Here is a 6,511-nt window from a genome sequence, read left to right as displayed (position 1 = left end):
TGCCACAAAATCTGTATACCACAGAACCCTGTGCTACAAAATCTGTGTGCCACAGAACCCTGTGCCAGAAAATCTGTGCCACAGAACCCCTGTGCTACAAAATCTGTGTGCCACAGAACCCTGCGCTACAAAATCTGTGCCACAGAACCCCTGTGCTACAAAATCTGTGTGCCACAGAACCCTGTGCCAGAAAATCTGTGCCACAGAACCCCTGTGCTACAAAATCTGTGTGCCACAGAACCCTGCGCTACAAAATCTGTGCCACAGAACCCCTGTGCTACAAAACCTGTGTGCAACAGAACCCTGTGCTACAAAATCTGTGTGCAACAGAACCCTGCCCACAGAACCCTGTACCACAGATCCCCTGTGCCACAGACTGGGCTCCTCTTTCTCATGAAACAGCCAAAAATTGCACAGCAGGAAAGCGGTGACTGACGAGGGCAGTGATGCAGGAGTATTGTGACTCTAAAAAAGGCAAATATATAGGAAACTGCTCAATCAATCAACAGCCCAGCACAAGAGTCCTCTCTCTGCATTCCTGAGGAATGTCTGGAGCCAACATTCTGACAATGAGCTGCTCCTTGTCAACATGCTCCACAAACCTCGGCAGCCCACGCTGCTGGGAGCAGCAAAATCATACCAATAACTGCCCAAAAATATGCAAGCTAATAAGTGTAAACTGCAAGGGACTCCTGCTGCACCAACAAAGCCCTGGGTGAATTCAGAATTGTTAAGAACAATTAAAAGATTGTTAGCCATGTTTCTTGTTGGACAGTTACTGTTTGTAAATGAATAGAAATTAATAAACTGTTATTAATTTTAGTTTTTAAATTAATAGGAAACCCCCTTACCTTGTACCCCTGTCCCAAGTTGCTGTACCCTGTTCCTCGCTCAGCCAGGCCCTGCCTCCACTGCTCCCCTATACATCCACATGGCAATAAATGGCTGTACCTGCTATTCTAACCATGAGTCTAACCATTCTAACCATGGTATTCTAACTCAGGAGTCTGAGCCACAGCAGGAGGTGAGACCACCACACATGGACCCCTAGAGCCAGCGAGCCCTCGTATGATCAACCACCGGAGCACACCGGAGGACTGACAGGACACCAAGGTACCTTGCAAAGCCATCTGGTTGTGTCACCATGACAGGACAGGACCCTCTCACAGCCACCCCCTGGACTTCCAGAGAACCAAAATTGAGAAAGGTCCCCCATGGGGCTCCTGTCAGGGTGGAGACCTCAGCTCTGCATTTGGGCAAAGCTGTTTGCTCCTTCTCCTTCTCGTTGTTCACAGGGAGCAGTGGCCATGTGGCCACTCGTGCCCCCACCCGTGCCCCCACCCAGGCTGATCAATAAAGGCTTTAGAAGAAGGAGAAAAAGGTCTCCTTGCCCGTTCTTTTTAAGCATTAAAGCGCCCTTAATTCACTCAAAGGGATCTGTCAAAGCCTCCCTTAATTGTGATAAATCCCATCCCTTCATCTGAGAAGGTGACATTTCATGGCAAGTAGCCCCAAAAAATCAAGGAAGAGTTTCCTGTTTTGTAAGTGATTTCCCGTGATGACAAAGCCCAGCATGGGAGCAGTTGGCTGCATGGCTGCTGCTCAGGTTTTTTAGGTCTTTGTTGTTCCCAGGCAGACAGATGGAATTTGTCACAAGAAACTAATCAGGGACACTGAGACCTAGTTGCACTTACAGGGATAAAATCTCAGACTGAGGAGTCATTAGAAAGCTGCCTCTCACAAGCACGCTGCCTGCTGGGTCACAGACCATTGCCCAGGCCATTTTCCTGGCAAAGCCATTTGTGAGCAGGGCAGGGTGGCCGGGAGGCGAGCAGGGGAGGGGAGCAGGGCAGGGGAGCAGGGCAGGGGAGCAGGGCAGGGTGGCCGGGAGGGGAGCAGGGGAGCAGGGCAGGGGAGCAGGGCAGGGGAGCAGGGGAGGGTGGAGCAGGGCAGGGTGGCCGGGAGGGGAGCAGGGGAGGGGAGCAGGGCAGGGGAGCAGGGCAGGGTGGCCGGGAGGGGAGCAGGGGAGCAGGGGAGCAGGGCAGGGGAGCAGGGGAGGGGAGCAGGGGAGGGTGGAGCAGGGCAGGGTGGCCGGGAGGGGAGCAGGGGAGCAGGGCAGGGTGGCCGGGAGGGGAGCAGGGCAGGGTGGAGCAGGGCAGGGGAGCATGGCCGGGAGGGGAGCAGGGGAGCAGGGCAGGGTGGAGCAGGGCAGGGGAGCATGGCCGGGAGGGGAGCAGTGCCCCGCTGTTAACCCGTGCCTGTCCGTGCTCCAGGGGCTCAGGGCTGCGGTCAGAGGGGCGCTGGGGGGGACCCACAGCAGCGACCGGCCCGAGCTCCGAGCGTGCAGCTGCTGCTGTCCCTCTGACACTGCCCGGCTCTCCCAGCTCGCAGCTCAGCCTGAAAATCACATTTGTTCCCTAGAGGGGGACAGAGCCTCCCGGACCCCCGGGGACAGCCAGCAGCCCCAATGCGCTCCAAGGCAGCTCCTTCGGCTCCTGTCCCACCTGCGGGGAAGCGCCCGGAGGGACAGACGGACAGGCGCTGCCTCCCGGGGCTGCCAGCACAGAGCCCGGCTGCCTTCAGGGAGCGTTCCTTGTGTTCTCACAGGTGAAACTGCGAACAGGAAAATGCTGAGCCAGCTGGGAACCAGCTGCTCGCCTGCCCGGCTGTCTCTCCCCCAGCAATGCTTTGATGCGAGCTCGAACTGCCAAGACAAGGAGCTCCTTAATCAGCAAAGCCTTGAGGAAGGGCAGCTCCGGGTGTCCCTCCCTGTGTCTGTCTGTCTTTGGCCACCGCCCTTCCTTCCCCTGCAGCCTCCAGCTTGTGGCCAGGCACGAATCCTTCCCGTGTCCTGCCAAAGGCCGGCACACCCCGAGCCTGCCAGTCCTGCCCACCCCGACCCTGCCAGTCCTGCCCACCCCACTCCGAGCCTGCCAGTCCTGCCCACCCCACCTCGACCCTGCCAGTCCTGTCCACCCCACCCCGACCCTGCCAGTCCTGTCCACCCCACCCCGACCCTGCCAGTCCTGCCCACCCCACCCCGAGCCTGCCAGTCCTGCCCACCCCGAGCCTGCCAGTCCTGTCCACCCCATCCCGACCCTGCCAGTCCTGCACACCCCGACCCTGCCAGTCCTGCCCACCCCACTCCGAGCCTGCCAGTCCTGCCCACCCCACCCCGACCCTGCCAGTCCTGCCCACCCCACTCCGACCCTGCCAGTCCTGCCCACCCCACCCCGAGCCTGCCAGTCCTGCCGACCCCGACCCTGCCAGTCCTGTCCACCCCACCCCGAGCCTGCCAGTCCTGCACACCCCGACCCTGCCAGTCCTGCCCACCCCACTCCGAGCCTGCCAGTCCTGCCCACCCCACCCCGAGCCTGCCAGTCCTGCCCACCCCGACCTTGCCAGTCCTGCACACTCCGACCCTGCCAGTCCTGCCCACCCCGACCCTGCCAGTCCTGCACAGGCTCCCCACCAACAGGGGCTGCTTTCCTGCACCACTGAATGTCCCACAAGAGATGCAAAGTTCCCTGACTTCTGTTCTTCCAGAAACCTTGGCCTTCTGCATTCCAGTGCATTCCAGACAGAGCAGACACACAGATCTCCCCCAACTGTGCTTTGCCATTTCTCTGATGTTTCCATTATTCCCCCTGCACCCAGCAAATTCTGCCTTGTACTAAAAGCCATTTCTGTCAAATTGAGTTAAAAGGAAGTAGTGAAAAACTAAAAACTCTGTATCTAATCCTGCAACCTGGAAAATCAGCAGAGAAATATAATTTTGTGGTCTTTCAAATTAAATATAATTTTGTGGTCTTTCAAATTAAATCAGATTCTGGGCACTCTGCTGTTGGGTTTATCCAATGCTGAATGAAATAGCTCTGCTCAACCATGGCTAGGTTTAGGCATGTTCAGTTTGTGGCAAAGCAGTTCCAGATCAGAGATGCTGCTTTTAATTGTATCCTTTTGCTATTTAAAAAAAACTATAATTTTCCTGAGCCATTCTCCATTAATGGGTTCAGCAGGAGGTGGCTTTTAATGGCAGAGCAGCTCATGGTACCACAGAGTGGAGGTCGGAGTTCTGCACTGGGGTCACAATTCTGTGTTTTGTGCAGCTTTTCCCTTCCCTGCAGCCTCACAGTGTCTATCTGTGTTTTGTGCAGCTTTTCCCTTCCCTGGAACCTGCAGCTCCCACCAGGGCTGAGCCCCAGACGCTCCAGCACGCTCCCCATCCCAGCCTGGGGCTCTCCCCTCCGGAGCAGCTCTGCTCCCTGGCACTGCTCAGGTTTCTCACTCACACTCAGGACATGTCAATGCTCTTGTTTTTGCTGGGTTCCCTGGGTGGCTGTGCTCTGAACTCTCTCCTGGCTGCTGCTCTCCTGTGCCAGCCATGCCCAGGAGCAGTCACTCCCACCTGTCCTTGATGTTTTGTATGAAACTGACCTGCCCATGATTTTGTGTCTCCCTGTTCTCCTTTCAGCATATCAAGTACAACCATGAGTCTCTCTGTACTTTGCTTTATTCTGTTTTTTTCCCTGATTGCTTTTCACAGGCAAAGTCCAGAATGTCACATCTGATCTTCCCTCGTTTTCCTGCAGGTTTTCTAGGGAAGCTTAGACTGGTTACGTTAGAAGAAGCAAGAGTGATTGAAAGTGTGATGGTGCTGAGCCGTCCTGCAGGGCTCCTTCTCCCTGAAGCCTTTGAAGTCAGAGCAGTTTGGGAGCTCAGGCTCTGTTCAGCACTCAGCTCCTGCAGCCAGGGACAGAACCATGTGCTGCCAGCATTCTCCTCCCCTGTTTCAGGCCTTTGCATGTTTCCTTAGAACAGTTCCAAAAGGGCAAACACCTGCAATTCTCCCTTTCAGTGTGAGCCTGAGTGCTCTCCAGTGAACTGCTGCTGTTTCCTGAAGGAATTATAGACTGGAATTAAGTAATTATGGGCTGGATTCATCCCTCCTTAACTAGCTTTCTCTGCAGAGAAATAATAAAGCTGGCCAAAGAAAACTTACCTGTGGCTGCTGAGATTTCAGTGTGAGGCTTTTCAAGTTTTACATTTAACAAGTTAAAGGATCTTCAAATGTTTCTCTTTTTTTCCTGGCCTGGGAAGGAGCAGGGCTGCTCACATTCCAGCAGGGCTCTGGCTCTGCTGACCTCTGCAGGCAATGAGGCGAGGCTACAAAGGTGACATCAATGACAACAGTTATTTTTATAGAAAAACAGAAATTACATATTTTTCATTTCTTCAAATGAAAAACCCCAAACAAGCGTGAACATGAATGAGATGGTTCATTCTGAGAAGTTTTTCTGGTATCAATAGATACGATCTTACACAATATGGTGTTTTGTTTCAGTTTCTCTCTTGTTTTCCTAATTTACGTTGTGTTTTATCATCTTGAAAAATATCCCTCAGGCTGCTAATGGCAACAGGACCTAGAGTGGTGATTTAACACGAGAAAATATGCTCTCTTACCACATTTTCTCACACTTTTCCCTTTGTGCTGTGATGTCATTAAAGCACTTAAATCCGGGTGCAGAGGCTGGATCTCATTGTGTCCCTCAGCCATGGAGCTGTCCTGGCGGGTACCAGCGCTGTCACTCAGCAGCATCTCCCTCTTGTGGCACCTGGCAGCTCCCAGAGACCCAGTCCCCACTGAACAGCAGCTGCCAGTGAGCCCAGGAGCTGGCCCTGCCAAGAAGAGGAGGAGGAGGAGGAGGAGGAGGAGGAGGAGGAGGAGGAGGAGCAGCATTGCCCTGGCACAGAGCACAGCTCCTACGCTTACCTGAAGGCATTTTGGATTTGAGGATGGGACATGCACCGAGCCACGGGCCAGCACGCTGATAGCACCCGAGTGGGCACTCCCTGCTGCTCTAGAGATTTAACAACCAGAACCAGAGTGAGTCTAAAGCAAAGGCTGTGAGAGTGCCAGCAACTATTCCTGCCAAGCAGCACAGCTGTACAGGCACGAGGGAGCAGAGCTGCTGGGAGAGCAGCCGGGCTCAAATGGATCATGGTAGGCGGGGAAGGAGAAGCTGAAAGCTGCTCCTTTGACCCAAATCTGGCGCTTTTCCATGTGCAGGGAAGGCTGGTTTGCACTGCTGTTCCAGAAGATTAATCCATCGCTCCTCTCGGGGCAGGAGTTGATGGATTGTTTGTGGAACTGCAGAATTTCACCAGACCTGAGATGAAATCAAATCTCCAGGAAATGTTTCACTCCTCATATTCAGGGCTATCTAGAAAAGGCAGGTCCTCGGGAGTTTGGCTTTGCCTGAAATCATCTGCAGCAGTTTGTTTTGTTTCCTTTAAGGAGACTCGAGGGTGCAGTGAGAGGCCATCTCAAGGATCCAGGGGACAGGACAGGATCTGAACCCCCTCCGTGGCATTTTGTGCCATTACTGGCAGCAGGGAAGGAGGCAGTACAGGTAGAAGACTCAGAGAGGTTCCAGGTTATCCAGAGCAGGGCACAAACCCATCTCTGCTGGGATTTGGGGGAGAAGTGGGAGCTGCTGCTCTGGGAGGC

At 54.3% G+C, this 6,511-nt stretch overlaps 1 long non-coding RNA gene across 1 annotated transcript; it reads left to right on the top strand.

The window, feature by feature from the left end:
• The first annotated feature begins 1,583 nt into the window (after positions 1-1,583).
• LOC131589512 (uncharacterized) lies at positions 1,584-5,672 on the top strand. The gene is made up of 3 exons (XR_009279758.1): positions 1,584-1,802; positions 2,422-2,607; positions 4,593-5,672. It is a non-coding gene; the product is annotated as an uncharacterized LOC131589512 (long non-coding RNA).
• The last annotated feature ends 839 nt before the right edge of the window (positions 5,673-6,511 follow it).

This window comes from Poecile atricapillus, chromosome 29 (genome assembly GCF_030490865.1).
Source record: "Poecile atricapillus isolate bPoeAtr1 chromosome 29, bPoeAtr1.hap1, whole genome shotgun sequence".
NCBI classification, from domain to species: domain Eukaryota; kingdom Metazoa; phylum Chordata; class Aves; order Passeriformes; family Paridae; genus Poecile; species Poecile atricapillus.
Note: the sequence above shows the minus strand (reverse complement) of the source record. Positions and strands in the feature narration are given on the sequence as shown.